The sequence below is a fragment of the Schistocerca gregaria genome, chromosome 3 (genome assembly GCF_023897955.1).
Source record: "Schistocerca gregaria isolate iqSchGreg1 chromosome 3, iqSchGreg1.2, whole genome shotgun sequence".
Classification (NCBI taxonomy): Eukaryota; Metazoa; Arthropoda; class Insecta; order Orthoptera; family Acrididae; genus Schistocerca; species Schistocerca gregaria.
In genome coordinates, this window is record NC_064922.1 from 393,239,383 (window position 1) to 393,266,177 (window position 26,795).

The following is a 26,795-nucleotide window of genomic DNA, read 5'->3' on the forward strand; positions in this document are numbered from 1 at the left end:
AACTGCTTTACTGTTCTAGTCAAACAACCACTGTTTACCCAGAAAAAATCATCACGACTAATGTATACACAAACAAGTAAGAACTTTTGACATTAGAAAAGTGATGAGCACTTTAAAAAGTCTATTTAGTTTACAGCAATTTAAGTAAGAGGCCCTTTTCAGAGTTACACTAGCTTTGCATTACCGTACTTCTTTGCTTTTATATGCATCAGTGTCACATATGAAATTACAAACTACATATACAGATTTCTTTTTTCTGGTTTATCCAGTTACATACAAAAAAAATTGTCAGCATATTTCAGGCAAAATAGCTCAGAGTTTCATGTAGCATTCGTTGTGCCTAAATGGGTGCATCATAGTAAAACTATTCATGTACGAAATTGCTTAGAATAGATTTTTACGTAAGTTTCTGATTATAGATTTACACCTTTCACATTTTCCAACTCTAAAGAACCAATCATCACTACTACTCATGCAGATACTTTTTCAAATCTTGTTGGTGGTAAAATCCTTTAATTTTGAATGTTTTCGGAAAATTCAAAAGATAGCCCTCTGGATTTCGCATTATAGTCTGTTCAGTGAGTGGAATCAGTGTATTCCCTTTCACCAGTGTTAATTCTTCTTTCAGCAGTCATAGCAGTGAGTTAATCCACTCATTGGCTTCGTTGCTGTTCATTAAGAGATTTGATGGTTTATATGGGGTTCTGTAAATGGGTGGGTTGTTTACTGTGTGTTAAAATGGTTCAATGATTTCCACCCAAAGTGTGTGTTGTGAACTTTCGTACGTTAGTATGTTTTCAGTCGAGTTACTTTTCAAATGAAATCTTAGTATCAAAATGTGTTTGATGTTAATGTCCTCTAGGAAACTGTTTTGCATGTAAACCTCGAAGCATTATTTGTTAGGAATGCGACAGGCTTGCAGACTGTCTGTATGATACCGTAAGAATACTCCTGTTGATGCCAAGCGCTGTTGTGTCCTTTAATGGATACAATCTAAAGTATTTCTTGAAAAGATCATAAAAAGCTACTAAGTATTTAACCCCACTTCGTACCTTTTCACATGAATCATCTGAGTACAAATGCAAGTTTCGCCAATTAACTGCCCTCTTGCACCTTGTGTACGCGATACTACGGCCGCCTATATATGTGCTTATCGCTATCCCATGACTTAACGTCACCTCAATGTAAATCTTTGGTTACGATCCAAAATCAAATGTAGGTGCAAAGACAAATAACAGTTATTATTGTATGCAGAATAAATAGGATTTAATTAAGAACTGAGGAAGAACGACTGAAAATGTTAATAAGTGTTGTTGTTCTGTTGTTAAGTTCAAAGACTGGTTCGATCCATCTCTCCGAACTAGTCTATCCCGTGCAAGCAATTTTGTCTCTGCATAGCAGTTGCAGCATACATCCTTTCGAACCTGCTTACGCGCTTCTTCCTATGGTTTCTCTCTACAATTTTTAAACCCTCCTATACTTCTCTCTGATACCAAACTGACGAGTCCTATCAGCTGATATATTGTTTTAGTCAACTTGCGCGATAAATTTACTTTCTCCGCAGTTTGATTCATTACCTCCTTATTAGTTACACGGGCTACCTATCTAATCTTCAGTATTCCTCTGTATCACAATATTTCAAAAGCTTCTGTTCTTCTTGTCTGAACTGCTTTTTGTCCATATTTTGGTTTTGTACAAGCCCTCGCTCCAGACAAACGCCTTCAGAAAAGACTTCCTAATACTTCTATTTCCATTAGATGTTAACAAATTCTGCTTTCTCACAAATGCTTTCCTTACTATAACCAGTCTGTATTTCATCAAATTCTGCTTTCTCATAAATGCTTTCCTTGCTATAACCAGTCTGAATTTTATATTTCCTCTACTTCGGCCATTATGTTGTTTTGCTGCCCAAATAACAAAATTCATTTACTACTTTTAGAGTCTCATTTCCTAATCTAATTCTGAGTTAATTCGACTCCATTCTATTAGACGTGTTTTACTTTTGTTGATGTCCAGCTAATAACTTTCTTTCAAATCACTATCCATTCCCCTCAGCTGCTGTTTCAAGTTCTTTCCTGTACCTGGAAGAATTATAATGTCATTAGCAAAACCCCAAAATTTTTGTTTCTTCTGCATGATCTTTAATTCCTTCTTCAAATTTTCTTTGCTTTCCTTTACCGCTTGCTTAGTTTACATGTCGAATAAAATCATGGCAGGCCGCAAGCCCTTCTTACTCCCTTCTCAGTCACTGCTTCCCTTTCATTCTCTTTGACTTAGTACTGTAGTCTTGTTTTTGTACTAGTTGCAAATAACCATTCACTCCCTGTATTTTATCCCTGCTACCTTCAGGACTTCAAAGAGTCAGTTCATTCAACATTGTCTAATGCATTCTCTAAGTCTACTGACACTGTATATGTACGTTTGCCTTTCTTAACCATTATTGGAATGCTTTGTAGCAAATTGCCAATTTCTATGTATTACGCTCTTACGTGTCTATCACTCGCGTCTCTTTGATGTCGTATTTGAGTCCACTAATCGATTTTCGTTTTACTCATTAAGATTTGTGAGGAGAGAGCGTCCTCACCTAGTGAGAATTGAGGGCGCTGACACTCCTCCATGGCTTTGGACTTTGGAGGTGAACAAGCCTTCTTATTTCTATTTGTTTTGAACTATTCTGAAGCACAGGAGTGCCTTTTTGTGTGATATGATGTAATTTTGAGTGTGGCTGCACTGAATTACACAGAAATAGAGAAAGATGGACAGCTACATATGAAAGCAGCATACTGTCTGTGTTTATAATGTGTTACTGAGAAGTGTACACAATATTTCTCTATACGTCTACTCTGGAATACAAAGTAATGTGTTTTCTTATTTTCGACTTGTTGATCGTTAATGGAAGAGTATTCTTTCGTTATTAAAGCAGGAAGGATAGCGGAGTGGTATTCTCGTTTATGACTAACGTGGGGCAGCTTCCGATCTGTTTACCCTTTGTGTTTGTTCATAATGAAGTTAAGCATTTAATTCACCTAAGGGTTTTTCCACATTGTGTATTTCACGGCTTTGTGTGACTGTTTTGTGGGTACCACGTTTCTGTGTAATGTTAATCTTATCGATATATGTAAAAACATTTTCATTCATTTATTTATTCATTCATTTATATTGCTTTCCTTTCATCAGTTTAATTGCATAAAGTATATTTTTCATTATGATAGTATGAGCGCCCAAGATGGCTTGCACTAATGCCTTGCATTGGCAAAGTGAGGGAAATGATCTTGCGCCTTCAGATCTATCCTTGGATCGATAATAACCACCTCTCATGTAGTACGAACTGTACGGCCAACGAGGATTACTATTCTACATGACTACTCTGCAATTCACATTTAAGTGCTTGGCAGAGGGTTCATCGAACCACAATCATACTATCTCTCTACTATTCCACTCCCGAACAGCGAGCGGGAAAAACGAACACCTAAACCTTTCTGTTCGAGCTCTGATTTCTCTTATTTTATTTTGATGATCATTCCTACCTATGTAGGTTGGGCTCAACAAAATATTTTCGCATTCGGAAGAGAAAGTTGGTGAGTGAAATTTCGTAAAAAGGTCTCGCCGCGACGAAAAACGTCTATGCTGTAATGACTTCCATCCCAACTCGTGTATCATATCTGCCACACTCTCTCCCCTATAACGCGATAATACAAAACGAGCTGCCCTTCTTTGCACCCTCTCGATGTCCTCCGTCAATCCCACCTGGTAAGGATCCCACACCGCGCAGCAATATTCTAACAGAGGACGAACGAGTGTAGTGTAAGCTGTCTCTTTAGTGGACTTGTTGCATCTTCTAAGTGTCCTGCCAATGAAACGCAACCTTTGGCTCGCCTTCCCGACAATATTATCTATGTGGTCCTTCCAACTGAAGTTGTTTGTAATTTTAACACCCAGGTACTTAGTTGAATTGACAGCCTTGAGAATTGTACTATTTATCGAGTAATCGAATTCCAACGGATTTCTTTTGGAACTCATGTGGATCATCTCACACTTTTCGTTATTTAGCGTCAACTGCCACCTGACACACCATACAGCAATCTTTTCTAAATCGCTTTGCAGCTGATACTGGTCTTCGGATGACCTTACTAGACGGTAAATTACAGCATCATCTGCGAACAACCTAAGAGAACTGCTCAGATTGTCACCCAGGTCATTTATATAGATTACTTTAGTAATTTGGTTTCAGATTCCAGAAGGTAAGATTGCCTCTAGAACTCCAGACCAGCAGTTGTTAACTGTTCTGATACACTGTTTTTTTTGTTAAAGATGTATTATAAAATTACCAACAGTCACGTGTTATAAGCCGTAAAGGAATCCAGTAAATGATATATGTCTCTCCCACTAGGCACAATCTATATCCTGCTTATGGGATCCAAAGTTAGATTATATGAGGACAAATTCGCTCAATTAACAAATCATTACAGATGCCAGAGAATGCTAAGTGTGTGTATGTCGAATTGTACCAGGAGGGGCCGTCAGATCATGTGATTACATTGTTCTTCTGGACCTTGGACACTTAGTAAGGAGGTCTCTTTAATCAGGGAAATTTTATTACGATTTAACGAGCAGTAGTACAGTAAAGACAGTTTATAAGCACCATATAAAGTCAAAGAGCCAATATTGCCCCGTGTGTCTCTACATTTCTCCAGATTACAGATTGATCTTCCCAAAGGTCAGCTTCTACCAGTATTTCCGTATTTCTGTAAATAAATCGTGTCAGTTTTTTGTAAGCATGAGATAGCTGATAGTTCCTTAATATTCCATAATATTTGTTCCTGTTTTCTCAAGATCTGGAATTATTACATTCTTCTTGAAGCGGGTATTTCCCATGTTTTATACGTCCCGCACACCCGGTGGAACAGTTTTGTCAAGGTTGTCTCTCCCAAGGATTTCAGTAATGCTGAAAGATGTCATCAAATTCAGGGCCCTGTTTCGACTTAGATCTTTCAGTGTTCTGTCAAATTCTTTTCGCAGTAGCATATTTTCCACCCTATCTTCAACTACTTAAACGTCATTTCTAGAATATGATCTTCAAGTCCATTTTCCTTGTATCTACCTCCTATATATTTCTTCCACCTTCCAGAACTCTCTTATTTGTTTATTACTGGTTTGTCATCCGAGCTCTTGACATTCATATAGCTGCTTCTCCTTTCTGCAAATGACTCTTTGACTATTCTATAGGAAGCATATATCTCCCTTAGTGATAAAACTTTCTGCAGCCCTGCATTTGTCTCATAATCATATTAATACTCTGAGGTGACAAAAATCATGAGATAATAATTATCACTTATACAGACGGAGTAGTATCGCTTACACATGGTATAAAAGGGTAGTGAGTACATATTCACTGGACTTCTTCAACTGTTTCTACATGTTTGTGCATGTCCATCAGTCGTAGGGGCGTCCTGTTGTAACGCGGCAAGTTATTACGAAATAAAGTTCGTTGCAGTAAGGCACGCAGCCGTCCAGTACGGTGACTGCAGGATGATTATGTTTTTTCGCTGTGCTCACAAATGGTTCAAATGGCTCTGCGCACTATGGGACTTAACATCTGTGGTCATCAGTTCCCTAGAACTCAGAACTACTTAAACCTAACTAACCTAAGGACATCACAAACATCCATTCCCGAGGCAGGATTCGAACCAGGATTCGAAAATATTTTGTTGAGCCCAACCTACATAGGTAGGAATGATCGTCAAAATAAAATAGGAGAAATCAGAGCTCGAACAGAAAGGTTTAGGTGTTCGTTTCTCCCGCGCACTGTTAGGGAGTGGAATGGTAGAGAGATAGTATGATTGTGGTTCAATAAGTAGTCATGTCGATGTAGAACCTGCGACCGTAGCAGTCTCGCGGTTCCGGACTGAGCGCCTTAGCCGCGAGACCACCGCGGCCGGCCTCTCTGCTCACAGCACAGCTGATGCAGCCTGCCGTGAGAACTGCATAGCGTAACATTCATTCTATACGAAGATTCATACCCTCAGCGAATCTAAATAATCCATATTAGTTATCATCCGATTTTGTTCAAATTTTGTTCAAAGCGTTTTCTTAGTAAAGGAATGATGTTGTCAAAATTTCAGATTTTTATTTGCTACAGTTCTGGAGATAAAGAGAATTGCCTAAAAGTCCTAAAACCTACCTTTTTTTTAAAAAACCAATTTAGGAACAATAACAGATAGACTTTCATTATCATTTGAAGCCATTACAAAATGTCAGTGCATAAAAATGAAGTAATTAGAATTTTCTTTTTAGAACTTTAGTCACTTTGCATTACGTAATACAAAAATTGGTCATAATTATTATTTGATTATTTTTGCTGTGTGAGCGCATGAGAATGATCGAGAGAGTGTATGTGGGACAGACGTTAAAATTTAATATTTCATTTTACATAAAACCTTGTACAAACGAACCTTGGGAAAGTTATGTTGCAACAACGATTCAGGTGACGCATGTCTGTGTGAGCTTGCTTTTGTATAAAAGCAGCCAGAATGCAAGTTAGACGCGGAATAAGTTTATTTATTAATTTGAAGAATATTTTGCACTTTGCTAATTTTGATTAAACATAATCTAGAAGTTGACATTTTGCTAATGTTAATTACTATCAAATTAGTAATAGATTTGTCGCGAGAATGATCAGGAAGGAACATTCTGATTGGCCGTTTAGATCAACAGCCAATCAGAGTTAAGCTGTTCCCGCATGAATAGAGGAGTGTGCAGAGAGGAGAGTACCTTGAGAGGGTCGCTTGCTCTCCGGCCTACGGATAATACGATGTTAGATGGCTCCTTAAAAATACTCTGTAATATGAGGAAATAGTGAGCTAATTTCGGTTCTAACTTATCGAGACTGAAGCGACTGGAGTTAGGAACATTTTAATGAATGTTTGGTGTTTCCAAGTTAAATAGTTTGAGAGATATGAGCGTGTTAACTTTCTGGTCGTAGTAACAACTCCGCGTGGCGTGTTTCGTGCTCTGTACGGAATATTTTAGCGAGAACTTCTTACGAAGAAGACCACTGAAACGACCGAATGTTTAACTCAAGAATAGATGTGGTTCTGTGACTGGCAGAACCTGAAAATTAGTCGGGTCGGACATGCTAAAATTCTGGTTGCTTTTCGAGTGAATATTTGTTATTCAGTGAACTTTGGCTCTGAGCACTATGGGACTTAACATCAGAGGTCATCAGTCCCCTAGAAATTAGAGCTACTTAAACCTAACAAACCTAACGACATCACACACATCCATGCCCGAGGCTGGATCCGAACCTGCGACCGTAGCGGTCGTGCGGTTCCAGACTGAAGCGCCTAGAACCGCATGGCCACTGCGGCCGACTCGGTAAACTTTCAATGATAACGTTTCAGCATATTAAATACGGACTTGATAGCCATTTCATGTGTTTCAATATAAATAAGAAACAGAATTAATCGAATTTTAAACGCTTTTCTGCAAGTAGACTGACTATCCCGAACGCCCGATTTGTTAATCATGAACGTTCAGGAACTGACTTTCAACTCGAGTTACGCGGCCTCTGTGTGGTAGGTAATAGGTGGTGGTTTCATCAACGGTGCTTTATACTGCCTAGCACGTATCTGCTGCCACAGAGTGCAGGGACATCGGCAAGAATCCTATCAAGGTAGGTGGACTGAACGATAGCGTTAACAACAAGACAGACGACCGACCACGCCCCGCTGCACTGTGTTGTCCCCTTTAGTAAACATGAATTGTACTTAGAAGCACCATATTTACACATATTTCCTTCTGCAGTTACTTTTACAGAGGAACGTATAAAGTCTCTATTTTAGAGCCCGGGTCGTAAAATTTCTTTCTATGATAGCAAGGATCAAATAGCCTTTACTATACTTACAGAGTTCAAATCATAAACACAATCTTCCTTTTTTAGTAATGTTGTTGTTGTGGTGGTGGTTTTCAGTCTTGAGACTGGTTTGATGCAGCTCTCCATGCTACTCTATCCTGTGCAAGCTTCTCCATCTCCCAGTACTTACTGCAACCCTCATCCTTCTGAATCTGCTTAGTGTATTCATCTCTTGGTCTTCCTCTATGGTTTTTCTTCTTGTCAAGTTGTGCCACAAACTCCTCCCCAATTCTGTTCAATACCTCTTCATTAGTTATGTGATCTACCCATCTAATCTTCAGCATTTTAGTAATATTTGGCCATAATTCTTTGTATTAAACTCAATGGCCTGACACAAATAAAAGTAAAAGAAAATAAAATAGCATATTTCAGTGCTGAGAATGCCAGTGATTTATACCGGCACGTAAGGATATCTAACATCCCTCAGAACGAATCGACAAGAAAAGTGTAAACAACTCAGCATGACCAAGTAGGTGGGGCAGTGGTCAGTACACTGGTCTCACATTCGAGAGGACGACGGTTCGAACCGGCGTCTAGCTATCCCGATTTAGGTTTTCCGTGATTTCTCTCAATCACTTCAGGCAAATTCGGGGATGGCTCCTTCGAAATAGACACGGCCAACTTACTTCCCCATCCTTCCCTACTCCGATGAGACCGGCGACCTCCATGTTTGGTCCCCTTTGACAAACCAGCCAGCCAACCTACCATGTATGCGAAAGAGAAACCTATACCCAAATACACGTAGCAAAAGATTACTGACTTCAGATACAATCATACATGCAGTGAACAATTCATGGCCCACATTGCAATTAGTACCATGACGTTCGGTTATTTATTATGTAAAGAGATTAAGAATTCGCTTAAATAGAACTAACAAAAATTAATCATTCATCTCACTTTAATTACAAAGTACAAAAACGCCTCATTTTAATGGTATTTTGTGTAAAAAAAATACTACTTTGGCTTTTCTTGAAGCTAACTTGATTGGTCTTGTACTATTTGTATATTACACTTTGTATGAACAATTAAGATACTTTTATCAGCTGTTGTATTCTAACTAGAGGATATATTATACTTAATTTATGAGACACAGAAGTTCGTAATGTGCCTCAGAAATATCATACTCCATGCAAAATGAGCATTTCTTATTAATTCACATTTACTATACAATGATATGCTTTGAACACACTACCTTCACACCTTCCTTTTTCCAGAAATGTACATATGGCAAAAATATTAAAAAAACACAAAATAAAAAATAAATAGCTGTTTTCAGCTAATAGTTGCATAGATATTCACAAGAAATTAATGGACAAAAGTAAATCAATTATCTGTTTCTTGTAAAAGTGTTTCACGCTGCATGTGTAAGGGTTGTCCACATCTGTACAAAACTAGAAGTCCCCAGTTTCACCCACCTTTCACTTACTGAGTATGCAATAAATAAAATCTTAGTAAACTACAACACTTGTGTATACACAACGTAGAGAAATGGACATGTAATGCTTGAATTTCGTCGATGAGTATATGAATTCAGTTATCTGAAATCTAAAACAAAATACAGAATGACTGTAATACTGTAGGTACATATTTGGTGTACTGTATGGAAAAGCGCAACATGTTCTGATCACCTGAGCAGCTTGCAGAATCAAAGTTAACGATACAACAATATGTTACAATTCATAATCAAACTAAGCAATACAACTTTGCACGCCAAAGTAAGCAAATAAAAAGTTGATTATGTAGATAGCACTACCGCAATTTGTGAGACTTATATTACTCCACATCAGCTCGCATGCATCATTCAGCACCAGACAGCTGCTGGCTCTCAATGACGGTCTAGAAATGAAATTCCAAAATCTATGTTCACAGCCCTCTACTACATACTTGCAAAAAACTTTACATGCAAGGGATGATTAAATGCTGTTGTCAATCTTACGGATGAGAGTATCACAGGGGAACACAACGAAATCTTCCCACTCTTAGGGTATAAAATGCTCATTAAGAAACACAAGGTCAGTACCATCATGGAGCAGTGTTTCCTTGATTAGTTGGCCTGTTCACACAAATTCAGTTCAGTTGGATACTCAAACTTTTGTAGCTAAAGCAACCGTCATTTTCAGACAGGCTGGGTAGTGCCGCTGCTCTCAGCATTTGGTGTCCTTGCAGAAAAGGTAAGGAAACTAAAATTTTCTCTAGTGATGCCTGTGGCATCACGATGCCTCCTGCCCACAGCCAGCCCAGTGTGCTGGTTCTGTCCACAGTATCACGAAACAGACAGAAGTCTAATTTCCACAAAAACTGCCAAGCTCCCAGGGGAGGTGTACCTCTCGTAGTTAGATTCACTGACTGCCTTCTGGTGACATCAATGGTAATGTACCGTCCCAGGGCGAAAAACGTGAAGCTTTTCTCCCAAGCACTCAGTCCAAATTATCAAAACATACTATCTATGAAATAGTGGGAGAAATTTTCAAATGTACGTGAGATCTTATGGGACTTAACTGCTAAGGTCATCAGTCCCTAAGCTTACACACTACTTAACCTAAATTATCCTAAGGACGAACACACACACCCATGCCCGAGGGAGGACTCTAACCTCCGCCGGGACCAAATAGTGGGAGAGTCTGAACCTATATCACATAGCGTTACGTGAGAGTAATGTCCCAAGATGCATCCGTTATTGAACAGGTGGTTCGACAACACACATGCATTGGAAATATTTTGGAGGTTTTATTTACAAAGAGACCTGACCTTATCCACAGCGTCAATACAGAAACAGGGATTATTGTTCATGATATCATCATAGCGATGATGATTGCTGAGGTTAATAAATCCATCAAGAAGGCTAGGAGAATACTTTTGTTAGAAAGAGCAGATAAGCAGTTGTCACAATTTCACTTAGACAATGAATGGACATCATATAGTTCCAGTACGGTGGATAAGAGGAGTTATGGACAAAGTTCAAACTCATTATAAATGGCGAGAACTTTGTGCCAAATGGGTGGATTAAGGACGGAAAAGACCCACTGTGGTTAAAGTTCAAAACTGGTAGAATGCTGAGGAAACAGGGATTTTTACATTCTCAGTTCAAATTAATAAAATAGAAATGTCGACAGGTAAAAGGCAGTAGAAATTCGTTGAGCTATTTTATAAATTAAAGCTATAATTAAATATACAGGATGATTATAATTAAAGTTAAACTTTCAAATCGCTGTAGAAATAGCACCACTGGTCAGAATGACGTCTTATTGCATCTGGATATTATCGGAGAATGGGGAAAACCTATGGCAGAAGAAAAATAGATAGTTACAAAAAGTAGCAATAGACGACGCTTAAGCATCATAATTTAATAGCGGTCGACTACAAATGACAAATGCATCATACAACAATGCTAAGCTGTACGTTTGGCGGTAAACAAACTGTACTACTCAGTGTGCATGGCCGGACAGGTGCGGTACTGTTAGTTAAGTAAGCCCATCCATCACAGCAAGTTCATATCAAATCGGATGGGAAAAATCTGTTTTTAATTGCCCTGAGGCCAAAACCCTCATAAAAAGCATCACTCACATCAGTTTTTAATTGTCCTGAGGACACAAACTGCATGAAAAGCATTAAGCGCTTCGGTTTTTAATTGTCCTGGGGGCAAAAACCGGATAAACGCATATATAAAATCAAATCGGTTTATTAACTTCCGTGTGAGTGGCGCAAAACATGTTCAATATGCTGTCTACCGTTTTCTGCAGTAAGTTGAAATCAAGAAACAGCATGTTCCACAACTGATCGAAATGTCTCCAGGGTCACGTTCATAATGTGTTGGGCAATGCGTGCCTTCAATGCAGCTAAGTTTGCAGTCAGAACACTGAACACAACAACTTTCAGATAGCCCCACAACCAGAAGTCACACGAATTAAGATCAAGTGATTCGAACTGCCAGGCTGTAGCAAAAGAGGGGCTGATAATTCTAGAATTTACGAAATGGTGCTTCAGCAGCTGCTTAACTGGATTTACACTGTACGGAGGTGCGCCATCTAGCATAAAAATGATCCCATCCACACACCCACTCTGTTGGAGAGCTGGAATGACGTGGTTGCGCAAAGACACCCATAGCGCTTACCAGTGACGGCACAGGTAACAGGACGTTTTCTTCAAAAAAATATGGCCCTATGATAAATGATGCAGTAAAACCGCGCCACACAGTGATCGTTTCAGGATAAAGTGGTTCTGGTTGATTTGGGCGCGGATTTTCCTTTACCAATATTCGACAATTCTGTGTATTGACATATCCTGGCAAATAGAAGTGGGCTTCGTCTGTCCACAAAATCTTCCACGGCCAATCATTGTTCACTTCCATACGAGCAATAAATTCTAAAGCAAAGATCTGTCTTGTTCGCAGGTCGACCGGAAGCAACTCGTGCACATGGGTAATTTTTAATGGATGGCAAAGAAAGATGTTTCATAGGATTTACGCACAAAGTTCAGGGTATAAACAGTGTTCGGGCAATTCTCCGAGCACTACACATTTGCACACCACCACTCGTCTCCTCCTGCATTGCTGTGGCCACTGTTCCCACTGACGTCGAATCAATTCGTTTCCTCCCTCTACCTGGTTGCACACCAAAAGAACACGGCTTTTCGAATTTCCGAATCACTTTCTCCAGACCCACGGCAGTCATCGAACCAACGCCCTTCTTCAAACTCTTCAGCGTCCAGAACTTCTGCACAGCGACATGTGCACAGTCATCATTCTTGTAGTACAGCTTTAGAAGCAGAGCGCGATCCCGCATTGAGACAGTCATGGCGAACGTCGCAGACGCGCAAGGAGAAAAAGCCGTGTACCCGGCTTGTTTGTACCAAATTTAATGGGTCGTGTGCATGACAGGTGTTTTCATTTACGCGTTCTGACACATACAGTGCCATCTATTGATCAATTTTCAGACTATTTTTTTCTTCTGCCATACGTTTCTCCTTTTCTGCGATAATATTGCGTTGCAATTTGACGTCATTCTGACCAGTGGTGTTATTTCTACAGCATTTTGAAACTTTAATTTCAATTATAATCACCCTGTGCATCGAAAGTTATTGGAATGCTACAGAAGGAAACCTATGCTGAGAAGATCTTTTATGGAGAGTTACATAGTTATGGCACTATTTCTGTAAGTATAACACGTTTTATATTTGTTTGATTAGAAAAATAATCCGTTCATTATATTCTTGGCATTATTCTCTTTCATCTGGTGTATCGTAACAGTAACTTTCGTGAGGGTTTCAGTGGTTACAATTCGATATAAATAATAATGGTAATAATGCTAATAACTTTTTAACTATTAAAGCTTCAGACGTGGATTATATTCGGTGAGCTAGCTCCATCTCTGTAGTTACAAATCTGTTATTGGTTTCTCTCTAGCATGCGTGCAAGGCATTTTACGTATTTTCATTAAAATTATAGTGATGACGATATGCCAAGTCATAGACCTCTCCATCTTAGCCAGTGGCGTATCCTGAAGATGTTGGTAAAGCATGCAACATGCAACTTATCAGCTGTATGTGTATGTGACTTTGCACACTCGCCAATGTTTTATCTGTAGTGGAACTCCGCACTGCGGTCTCCTTGCACAACTCCTAAGGTCGTTGAAAAATGAGTTTCCAAATTCCATCTGCACCAACATCGTTTTCGAAGGACATGATGGAGAGTACGGACAGACGATTTTGACCTTGTACATTCCTGATGAAGGTCTTCATTCTTTCTGTTGCGGATAGCGATCGTTCTACTGTTGACAATGTCGGTGGTTTGATTAAAATCAGTTCACAGATTTTATATCGTTATGGATATGTAATGTGATGTTCATTTCGACGTAGGAAACTTTGTATTTCGTTCACGCACTGGGTTTCAAGATGTTGCGGCGTAAACAGAGCACTCACTTCAGGCCTCAAATTAATAGTATCGAAGAACTTCGAATATACTGTCATTAAGTTTTCAAACGCCTCCTCAGGAAGCACAAATGCAAAGCTTGAAAACGTCTTTGAGTCAAACATTTCAATAAGCTGAAAGCCAGACAGCAACTGAAACCTAACGTTAACTGCGTGATTATCTAATTACATCCTCCTGTAGTCTCACTTCATAGATGTTTCTGTACAGTTTCTTCTCTTCCTTATAGTATTACTATGATTTCAGCATTGCACCGTATTTTTTCAAAGCCACTGTATCTCTTAGTACTTGAGTGGAAAGATTTATTAAAAATAATTAGTACTATAACATCACTATTAAACTTCACAGGAAGTTTCATATCAGCGCACACTACGCTGCAGAGTGAAAATCTCATTCTGATCACTATTAAAGATTATTCATTTAGCGAAACTGCTGGCTAAACTATCATTCAAAGACATTCAACTCGATACATTCATCCGTCACTAAACCCACTAATTGACTCTAAATTCAGGGTAGCGGAAGAGCAAACATGCTGAATCCAATGTTTCTATTATATGCATCTACCCATATTTCACACGCGCTTGGTGTGAAGTCACAAACGGCCAAATGGGAGTCTACACTACCACATCCACTTGCTTACACGCTTTAGAACTATTACTAGGAAGCGTCCATGCAGGTGCACCATCTCTTCTGCAGCACGGGAACTAGCTGTCGGTTCAAAGGAAATAAAATACAGACTGTGGAACAGTATTACATTAGAATTTAATTTTTACGAATGGACGTATAACTAGTATTTGTGATCCGACGGCTCATTTATGTAACAGAGCATACAAGGTATGCACTGAATTCATGGAGAATACGGCCCTGATCTTAGCTCATCCCGCGAACATGGAGTCAGAACACACCTCTTTCCGCCCAGGATAACCACGCTAACTGCTGGGCCTCGTGACTGCCTCTTGCCTGAGCTCAGCTCGCCCGTCACAGTCCTTCTGACAGCTAGTGATGGGAACAACAAATTAAAAACAATCGATTCAGTCGGTTGCTGGATTACAATCGACGCATTCGGTTGTCGTTTTACGTATCGGTTGAATTATTCATTCATTCATTTATTCATTCTTTTGAGTCAAACCTGTCTGTTGGAGCAGCTGCATGAAAACGATCGAGCAAGTCGGTTGTATGTTTAGGTGTCAGTTGGATTATTGTTCATTTATTTTTTCGAGTGAAAGCAGTCTCTGGGAGCAATTGAATTGAATCATTGGACACCGTTGCAGCTTTGCATACTGACTGAATTATTCATTCTTTCTTTTCAAACGAAAAGTGCGTTATACAAAAAGTTTTTATTTAAATATTTATTTCCTGCTTTTTAGTCGGGAGTGCGTGTGAAAAGATTACAACTGAAACATGTGATAAATGTCAGATGTATTTCAATTTCTTAACTGAGTCAGTCAGTATATTGCTTCCTCCTACATATATCTCGCTAAAAGGCCCCGAATGTAGAAATTAGGGAGTGTCGAGCTCATAGGGAAGCTTAAAACGCAATCACTCTTAAGTGCGAGCAGGAAAACAGGGAAACAGCAGTGCTACACCAAGTGCTCTACGCCACACAACAGAAAATAAGCTAGTTTATATTGTATTGTCGTTCGCTTTTGAGCTAAGTTGAAAGTATCAAGTAATTAGTTCATCGGAAAGTTAGTTTAAAGTCAGTTGCAAAGTTTCTACCCAACAGACAGACATAGCGAAAAACAAAGTACCCTTCAGCACACACCAGACTCTAAAGCGAGTTTCTGTAGCAGTGTCATCCATTTATGAGCTATGGTGAACGTTTCAAGACTAGCTTATCGGGAAATTAGTTTAAAATCAACTACAAAATTTTTACTGAACTAACAGACAAGAATCTGACCCAAGAAACACGTGTTAAAAAGTGATTGTTCATTTATGCATACATAAATTTACAGTGAAACATCAGATATTAAACTTTTGATACCAACCAATTACTTATTTTTAATGGCCCAATTACAAAAATTCGTGTTTGAATAAGTAAATATATAAATTTTGAAAATACTTTACTTTTAGAAATATATTTCTATGCATATGTCCTTGAAATAAAATACTTTATTTGTCTTTAAAAATGTTGTCGACCCTAGTCGTGTTTCATGTATAACCAAAAAATCAAAAGAAGTTTATAAAGAAAATCACTCAAAACGGCGACTGAGTGGAAACATTCATGTAACGGTTGCAGCCGACAGAGGCTTGTGATTCCATTGTCTCGCATTGAATGAAAGCACTCAAACCCATTCATATAACGACCTCAACTGACGAAGACTTGTTTCATTCTGTTGGAATGAAACCACTGAAGCCTGGTGAGTGAGTGAAAACATTCATACAGCGGAAAAACAATAGACTGGCCAATCGTATTTCAAAACAATCGGCTGTCCCAACACTGCTGACAGCTGGGCGCACCGGCAAACATTCACGCTGGCCCACAACCGACCTATCAGATTCAGTCGGCCCTGCAATAGTCGACCACGCTGCTGATAACGTTGCAAGTGCTACAAGATGTCCTCCGCTACGCACCATATGTCGGCTTGAGAAGTGCGCACTACACCTGGTTTTTCAAGCATGTTAGATAATCATGACACGCAGGTGCCCGTTGTGTATTACTGTAAACGGGCAACATTTTCAACAACATTTATAACACAATATTCGTCACACGGCAGTTTGAACACAACCTTTTAACAGTACTAATGTCAAAAACTACACGAAAATCTCTAGCGAGGTGTAATCTTACCCTCCTACACAACACCATTAAAGTTCTCATTCTTTGCTCAAATTTTGTAAACTTCGAGACGAGTAAGATTACAAAATGGTTCAAATGGCTCTCAGCACTATGGGACTTAACATCTGAGGTCATCAGTCCCTAGAACTTAGAACTACTTAAACTTAACTAACTTAAGGACATCACACACATCCATGCCCGAGGCAGGTCTCGACCCTGGGGCCGTAGTAGTCGCGCGGTTCCAGACTGAAGCGCCTAGAACCACTCGGTCACAGCGGCCGGCGATAAGATTACAAAAGAATGACTTGTTTTACTTATCTTGATTATCTCATTGTTGTCGATGGTTAAAAGTCTAGTCTAAGGGCACATTCTTGCAACTGAAATTTTGATTTAACGTTGCGGGTTCTTGTTGCACTAAATAACTGACGAAGATTTGCCTGTTGCTGTAAATATCTTTTTATTTTATCCCATTCTTCTAAATCACATTGACTTTACAATGTCCACATTCAAAAAACCAATAATTACACTGTTGGTGACAAACTTACAAAAACACTACTTACATTCTGCGGTACTCACAATTTCGAAAGAGTTTACAAAGCAAAAGAGTTTGCAAACTTTCTGGACAGGAGAACAATGTTTAGCAAATTATATCATTTTTCATATATAAATCCAGAAACAAATTTAATAATTAGCTTTAGTTTGTGCAATTAATAATATGGATTTCAAGAGTATCACAAATTTTGTAATTTCAATTATTTTTAAAAGAACAGTAATATTAACTGTTAATACGTATCGATTGCAACACATTAATTTCTTTCTTATACATTTTAGTCTGAAAATATAATACATCGTATACAAAATCATATGAATTCTTTTAGTGAAACAACAGAGATAATTAATCGATAGGATACATGGTATCGGTTATTTCTATAAAAAAAAGGTAATGTTAGAGGAGGGTGACTCGTTGTAATGATCACATGAAAAATTGTTTGTACATGGTTTTCTACACCTTGCACATACGTAATAATACGTACTCCTTTGTCTTTCTCCCGGTTTATAGGATGATGATGATGATGATGATGATGGTTTATGGCGGAAGTTTATAAGAGTACAAGAGCCTAGTAAAACAGAAACTTAGAGAAGAAAAATTCTACGAGTATTACTAAAAAATAAATGGTTTACTATTAACAAAAACATATTAGAAACCAGGGAGGAGAAGTCTGTACGTTGCACTATGAAGGACATGAAACTAAGATTTCTCTGCTGACACAGCAAATCTATGTACGTCAGAGAAGCTGAATTTGTCACCAGAGTAAAGGGAGATTCGTGCCTTATCTCGTACTCGTGCGGGTGTCGGGGACAATTATATACGAGCGGCAGAGCCAATTATATAATTCCATCCAGGTATACTGAGTACCAGTCGAAATGAAACTGTAACTCGTCCACAGTGTCCTAGGTAACCTACTAAGGAGCACACTGGGCTGTACAGGAAGGAGGCCTCTTTTCTTTCAACGTGACCCGGAAATCATCATATTATCTACAGGTAAGTTTCCTGCCTGTATACTTCTTAAAGTACTGCACGAGTAATGTAATACACGTGGCGGAGAGTAGCCCACAAACAGCATGTTTTCACATCCACAGCAAGGAATATATATTACGCAGACGCCATTGTATCTTCCGGTATACGTCATGCATATACGTGCTAAGCGTGCTTTACCAAAGCAAAAGCTTCAATTAGGCCAACGCACAAAACATGTTGAAACGATAGTCGAAATCGAATCTCTTGGATACAAGTCAGTCGGCTTTTCACCACGTTGTCTTACTCTTTAAATGACAATGAAAGCTGTTCATCTTCATTTCAACAAGTGCAATCTGAACGCATTTCAGCGTGTAGCGTGATGACACGGAATATGAATTTGAAAATTTTGAACCGAGTGTAAGCAGTTACGTTTAGACCCCTTGTTGTTGGTGTACTAAGGCTGGAGGCAGAGGACATCAAATAAACTTGCCAGATGATGAAAGTGGATCCCATGTGCCGGGACTTAAGAGTAGGGAAATGGATGCCGTGTATGAGCACCGAGCGAAGGTCTCTAACTAGGAATGGGAAAAACTGATCGGTTAAAACGATACCGGTATTTTAGTTCTGAATAACCGCTATTCTTCGGTATTTTTTTGGTCGCGTTACAAAATGTTTCTTTTTTTAATTTTCAGCTAATAATAGGATAAAAATACTATAGCAGCAGCACCAGAATTTTTGGTTTTAGAATGAATCTTTTTTTTTAAGAAGGAGTAATGTTTATTCGTAAAATTTCTATTGACATATTCGATTGTTAAAAATTAAACTAAACTCCGTTCGAATAGGCCACGGGATGACCAATAGTACCCACCGATGCCGTATCATCCTCCGACAGGCGTCACTGGATGCGGTTATGGAGAGAGATGTCATGAACACGTCATTCTCCTGGCAGTTGTCACTTTACGTCATCTGGAGCCGCTATTTCTCAATAGAATAGTTCTTCAACTGGTCTCAAAGGGCTGAGTCCATCCCACTTGCTAACAGCTCTCGGCAGACCCGGAAGGTCACCCATTTAAGTACTAGCCAAGCCCAAAAGCGATTAACTTCGGTGATTTAATGGGAACCAGTGTTACCAATGCGCCACGGCTGTCGGCATTGTATTATTACAGAATATGGGAAAAGAGATAATCACTGTTTTAGTAACAACGCCTACAGTTGGAAACTACCATAAACGGATAGATAGAGCATTGCAAAGACGACAATGAAACTGTGAAGGCGTGCTGTGGCCGAGTAGACGGTAGGTCGGTACGTGCAGTGTGCAAGACAAGCACTCTCCTTGGTCTATACAGTACCTTTTTGGTGTCACCCTACGACATCAGCTGCACTGCAGAATGGCACCATCCCTATTTTGGAAGTATTTTGCAAAGAGTGGTAGCAGTGAAGTACGATGTTCCATTTACTTTAAAATATTAAAAACTGGAGGAGGCTCAACAAACCCATGACATAATGTAAGGAGAAATGCTTCAAGGTTGATTCAAGGTGAAAAACTGACAACATTCAAAAGTGACGATGCTGGGAAGTCATAACTTGTGTCCTTTCTCTCTCACTGTCTTCGCGCCCATCTACTTCACCTTCGCAAATTTTTCTCGAGGCAATGAGACTGATTTCTACCGCAGCCTCAGTCTCATGCCTATGGTGATCTCCTACACGTTTGTCCTAAATTTATGTTTTTCACTGGCAGTAATAGCAACTAAAAACCGAAAATGGCTTATTTCAGAAACCAATATTTTGAGCGGTTTTAACAGTCAGGTTAAAGCGGAGCCGACAAGAACCGGTGTAATCGAAACCGGTTGTTTCAGAAAACAACCGCCACTGGCACTTTCTTAAAAGGTGGTGGGCGGGTCGCTGACTCGAAAGCCGCCAAATTGTCTCGTTCCGACGGCAACTTCAATGACATGTGTTTTAGTGCTGGGTTCTACGCTTTCTCGAGACTACATCACCAGTCTTTTGTCCTGGAAGTGGACAGCTTCTTTGTATACCCTAGAAATAAGAAATAACAGTAAGGATCGTGATTCTTCTTGTCTTTAATCCTCAGCTCTTGGTGTGGTTAGGGTCACTACCTCTGGATTGCAGGGTACCGGCTTCGTTTCCTGGACTGGGTGGGCGTTTTCTTCGCTAGCGGACTGGATATTTGTGTTGATCACTTCATCTCATCTTCATCACAAAGACGCGCAAGTCCCTGAAGAGGCTCGGGTACGAAATCCCTGCACCAGGGGATCACCCTAGCGAAGATATGAGCTGCAAATGGTGAAATCTATTGAGATAAGCGACTTTGACAAATGGTAGATTATTATTAGGCACAGTTTTTGAATCAGTATCTCTAAAACGACGAAGCTGATCGAATGATCACGTGCTACTGCCGTGGATATCTACGGGAAGAGATAGAAGAAGAGTGAAACTACCACTAGGTGCTAAATGGCTGGACAGCCACAACTCTTCACAGAACGTGTGGTTCGGAGGCTTGTCTGCTCTCTAAGTTAGAAAAGATGGTGAACCTTGGCATCTCTGCCGAAAAAGCACAATGTGGGTACACGCACAAGTGTTTCGGATCATATTGTTCATCGTAAATTGTTGAAATGGAGCTCCGCAGCAGAATACCCGTACGTGTTCACATGTTGATTCAACGACATCGTCAATTACGATTCAGTGGGCTCGGGATCATCGGGATTCGACCGTCGATCAATAAAAACGTGTCGGCTCTTTGGGTGAATCATGTTTTGCTACACTAGGTCGATGGTCGTCTCCACAAACGCAGTCATCGAACTGAACAGCGGCTCGAAACGTGCAGCTCGCCAGGGACGCAGACTTTTGGTGGCAGTATAATGCTGTGGGAGAGATTCTCCTGCCCTTGTAAGGATCTGTGATAATAACGTAATACACGCTGACAGCTGTGAACCACTTGCACGTCTACGTGCGAGATGTCTCCCCCAACGGCGACGTCATCTTTGAGCAGTGTAATTGTCCGTGAGTCGGACCCAGAACAGTGCTATAGTGGTTTGAGAAGCATTACAGTGAACTCACGTTGTTGTTTCGGGGACCAAATTCGTCTGATATAAATCCTATGGAACCTTTCTGGGTCGCTTTCGGACGCCTGCACTGAGTACGCAAATCAGCGGCCCATTATGTACTCGAATTACGTGATCTGTGCTTAGATATCTAATGCCACGTAGCTCCACAAACCTACCAACAATTTTTCAGATCCCCGATACACAGAATCAGTGACGCTTTTCGTCCAAAGACGTACAAACAACTTATTAAGGAGGTTTTGGCTCATCGGTGTAAAATGAAACTAGAAGCTTAAGATAGGTACCTGAAAATGACCCGAGGTTGAAACTGGCCAATCGCACAGATAATACAATATTTTTACTCTAAAATGTATATGAAAACTAGTATTAAAATGATAGTAGGTGTGTAGTGGAAATGTGAGTAAATAGTACTGACAACGAAACGGTTAAGCCGGCCTGAGTAGCCGAGCGGTTCTAGGCGCTTCTGTCTGGAACTGCGCGACCGCTACGGTCGCAGTTTCGAATACTGCTTCGGGCATGGTTGTGTGTGATGTCCTTAGGTTAGTTAGGTTTAAGTAGTTCTACGTTCTAGGAGTCTTATGACCTAAGATGTTAAGTCCCATAGTGCTCAGAGCCATTTGAACCATTTTAGAAACGGTTAAGTTAATACTAGCAGTGCTTATACTACTGCCGCTGCTGTCACTAATAGTGATAATAATAATGATGATGATGATGATAGTAACAATAATGATTGTGGCAGATATGAAAAGAATTTATAGCTGTACAAGATACTTGTTTTCTGTAAGAATGAATTCTGGGGAAAGGCAATTTAAGGAGCCCGCATCAGCTAAGAATACTGGGAAAAGAGGAAGATCTGGTTGGGGATATACAAGGGTAAAGAGTGGGTACAGGGCCAATAGTAGTCCTTATTGTTGCTTTAGTAGGTATGTCATTAACTAACGATTCAACGATGCTGGAGACGTTATTCAATTCAGTAATATATTGCTGGGGGTTATTCCACAGATGGTTTCCTGCTAGTGAGAAGGACTTCGAGAAAGTGGCTGGGGTGGGACAAAAAGGTGATGAGAACAGCCGTGTTGTTCGGGTCAGATTTTTAAGGTCGAGGAGATATATGAGGGAGAGAGTTCGTTGATAAGAGAGTAAGGATGACAGAGGGTATGGAAATCTCTGCACTTGTCAGTACGCTGCCAGGATAGCTGCGCATACTGGGTGAAATATAATCAAAGAGTCGAACATAACATATACAACGAAGACAAGCGTTCATAACGAGTTCCTGGCGCCGAGAGCTTTTCTGAAAGTGGTCTTGCAGGATAACATCGTTTCAATCAGTAGTTGGAAGTATAAGTGTTTGTACAAGTTTCTCTTGCAGGTCAGGAGGGGACAGTTATTTATATTTTTGTGGGCCGTGGAGAGACGCTAATGTCTTTTTGCATATTGCAAGTACGTTTTCAGTCTAATTTAGATGTTTTCCTGTCGTTACTGTTGGGCTATTTGGCGATGGAGAGAAGTTACTTGTCCCATTTAGGGTTAAAGACAGTAGAGATTCCCAATATTTCGATCTAATGAACCTATAATGACCAACCAATACCTCTTTGGTTTTGGATAGCTTGAGCTTTAACCCTATCACCTGTGCCCTTTTTGATAATGCACACAGGTCGGACTGAGATTTTCGATAGCTTTCTTCAGGTTTGTGGGGTTTGGCTTAGATACAACTGGAGTTCAGCAGCGCAAATGTGGTATTTGCAGCAGAATAAAACGGATGACACGTCATTTACAAACAACGACAAGAATATAGGACCTAACACCACCCCAGGGGGACGTCGTACATCACCTGCCTCCATTGTGACTTTACATTGATCAGCCAGAACATTATGACCACCTATCTAATAGCCGGCACGTCCAACTTTGGCACTGATAAAAGCGGTGAAGTGTCATGGCATGGAAGCAATGAGGCCTTGGTAGATGGCTGAAGAGAGAGGTGGCACAACATCTGCACACACAAGTCACCTAATTCTCGTAAATTCCTGGGAGGGACGCGATTAGCTCGGACTCCACGTTCAATCACATTCCGGATGTATGCGATCGGGTTCAGATCTATCGAGCTGGGGATCCAGCACATTAACTGGAACTCGCCACTGTGTTCCTCGAATACTCCATCGCACTCCTGGCCTTGTGACACAGCACATTATCTTGTTGAAAAATGCCACTGCCGTCGGGAAACATTATCGTCATGAAAGGGTGTGTGTGGTCTGCTACCTGTATACGATACTCCTTGGCCGTAGTGATGCCTTGCATGAGCTCCACGAGGACCCATGGAATGTTGCTCAGAGCATAATGGAGCCGTTGCCGGCTTGTCTCCTTCCTGCACTACAGGTGTCAAGGAGATGTTCCTCTGGTAGACGACGGATTCGCGCCATTCCACCGGCGTGATGCAGTTGCCAATGTCGCAATGTTAACATTAGCACATGCATGGGTCGTCGGCTGCAGTGGCCCATCGTTGGGAATGTTCCGTGCACACTTGTACTCTCCCCAGCATTAAAATCTGATGTTGGTTCCACCACAGATCGCCGCCTATCCTATTTTGACTTTAGGCAGGCAGCTAGCATTGCTTGAATGTCAAGTGGTTGCGTGCCTACAGGCGCCTAGACTACTTCATATGTTTTCCCTGTAAAGACACATGTAATAAATTTCTCAATAAATGTTAGCAGGTGACACTGACGACGTTGCCGAACTTGAGGTTCTTAGAGAGAACTCTTGAATTTTATTCACACATGTGACAAATACGCACCCCTCCATGACCACACCACAGGAGAATGTGAAACAGGAGAATTCAAAATGATGAATAACTTTTACTGCTTCGGATCACGTTCAAATTTCGGCGAATGGTTTTAAACGTTTCCTAGTGTTTCCACCTGTGCATCAGAGCAAAATTTGCGGTCACATTGCACACAAAAGGGGTGCAATCACGTTCAATGAAACTGCTAGACCACGATGTCCTTAGAGAAGTGTTAAAGGTTGTCAAGAACATCGTCCTGTTGCTCATCACACTGCAAACTGTCCTTTTAAACCCCTAAATTTTTGAGAATCAATGCCCCAACGGAATTGGTGGGCCCACTGACGACTTTGTGCGACCTCCTAAGCCTTTTCGTGTTGCTTCTGAGCAGCGGTGTGTCTGAAATGTTTCCTTTCACCACACATACTTTATTTCAATTAGGGGGTCGCTTTTCTCACCTACATCCCAGAGGTGGCAAAAGAAGGGGGTAAAATGTGGGTAACAGAGGCTGTCTCTACCTTCCCACCATGTGAAAAGTCAACAGTGGCGTTGGACAGATCTGTGGTGAAATTTTATGCCAATGAGTCATCATTAACTTCTGAACATCAGGAACTTCTGAGCTCTGGCCATTATTTTGCATGTGTCGACACTTTGGTGTCTGAAGCGTCTTCCAGTCCGAGGATGACGTGTTAGAGAGCCAGGCTTTTGCACCAGTAGAGAAGCCAAAGTTCTACCTTGGGCTTCGCAATGGGAGACAGTTACAGAGCTCGTAAGTGATCCTTTAATTCTCTTGCGCAGTGTATATTCTGGGTCTCTGCAGTACTGACAGCGAATTAATAATACGGAAGAATGCGCCGCTTTGGAGAATAGATGCACACTTGTGCAGAGACTGAACATGAATTGGAAAGCTGAGCTCACGCACTTGATGAAATTCGTATGCGCTTATCACTGGTTCTCACTGCTACCCTTCGGTCTAACTACTTTAAAGGGTGTCCAAAAACATGTGTCAGAAACTTTAGAAATTTATTCTAGACATCAAAACATTTCAAAAAGTTCACTTAAGCATGGGTCTGAAAATCCTTTGTTAGGGATGTATCAAAATATTTGTTATTGATGTCACAATAACGATATGTTTACCAAACAAATTTACATGAACGAAAGGATTTATTACTCATGGCACGTGGATGATACATTTACCAAACACATTCACATTTACCGAAACTGTTTCAAATGAGCACCTCCTATTTCCATACATCCCCTGAGCCTGCATTCCATACTTTGCCACACGTTGTGGAAAACTCCTGGTGTGTTACGTATTTGGTCAAATTCATTTTGGAAATCGCTTCCTCACTGGGTACAGGAGTTAAATACACCAGGTACAGGAGTTAAATACGCCAGAAACGTTGAATGTCCCCAAAGCAAAACATCAACCCGATAAAATCTGTCGATCGGGCGGGCCATTCAATTGATCCGCCTCAAGCAGTCTACACGTTCGGATACTGTCTATCGAGAGACTAGCGAAGTATCGGTGTGAAGTGAGGTAGAGCACCATCATGCATAGCCTGCGTTCGTTGGATGGCGACTGCAGGCACATCCTCAATTAAAACTGAAGGTACGTTTGTTTAACAAGACGTTTTGGAAAGAAGTAGGGGACCAATAAGACTGTTATGAATGACAGGACCTTACAAGTTGACCCTGAGCCTCAGTTGATTATCGTCGCATTTCAAAAGGGTTTCGCACGTTTAGTTGGTGAGAGAGCATTACGGAGATTACAAACTCCACTGGTAGATATTGCAAGAGAAACGTTGTGCATCACGGAGAGGTCAGACAACATATTACTTCCCCCCACATACATCTCGCGTATTGACCACGAGAAGAAAATTCGAGAAATTACAGCCAGTACAGAGGCATACCGACAATCATTCTTCCCATGCACTATTCGCGAGTGGAACAGGGTTGGAGGAATCAGATAGTGGTACCGAAAGTACCCTCCGCCACACACCATTAGGAGGCTTGCGGAGTATGAAGTAGATGAAAATTGTGATTTGTTGTGCTAAAAGTTACTCTAAAGTGAAACAAACGACTGTCAGACAAAACAAATCAAATGCCACGACCAACTGTAAAGAAAAAAGTGTACAAAAACGCACATTTAATGTAAATTATACGCTCAGAAGTAACTATAGGAAATTCTTTTTATATCTATCTATCGAAATATTTTCGCACCTATGTTCGTACAAACGTTTTGTAATGTTTTATTGTAATAAATCCCTGAAGTGTCTGACACGTGCTTGTGTACATTTTCTATTCGACTGAAACTTCATGTTTAACGAAAAACTGGCGCACTCTCACTGAAGATTCTTACTAATTAAATAGGCACTGTTTTTTGCCTTATTTTACTATTTTATTATTAATGTTACTGAAAAACATAAGTTTCGGGTTATAAGCCCATTTTCAAACACATTACTGATTCCCAAGGATGATAATGCACAAATAAACATGATGACAGGCAAAGATAATCATCTCAACTTCTTAAGGTATCGATCCATAGCTTAATGTAAAATTACGTCCATGACCATTTTTAACAAACTACACACGTTATTACACAATTCAGCAATCGAATTAACATGACAAGACTAAAGTTATGCATCAGCCAAGAACTTTTTAACTCCGATGGACTGGGGCCCAAAGTTTTGCTTCTATCCTAGGGTTGTGATATGATCTACAAGAAGCGAATAATTGAATTGGGTTTGCTTGTTTAATAATCGGTGTGGGGATGTACCCATCTGCCCATTAATTTCTAAAATTCCTA

The 26,795-nt window shown here is 40.2% G+C and overlaps 1 protein-coding gene across 1 annotated transcript in view; it reads left to right on the forward strand.

Moving 5' to 3' along the window:
- The first annotated feature begins 18,026 nt into the window (after positions 1 to 18,026).
- LOC126354827 (monocarboxylate transporter 13-like) overlaps positions 18,027 to 26,795 on the forward strand; it is a 130,654-nt gene continuing 121,885 nt past the window's right edge. Inside the window, exon 1 of the mRNA XM_050004770.1 lies at positions 18,027 to 18,154. The gene's annotated coding sequence lies outside the window, so the exon portion shown is untranslated. The remainder of the gene's footprint in view (positions 18,155 to 26,795) is intronic.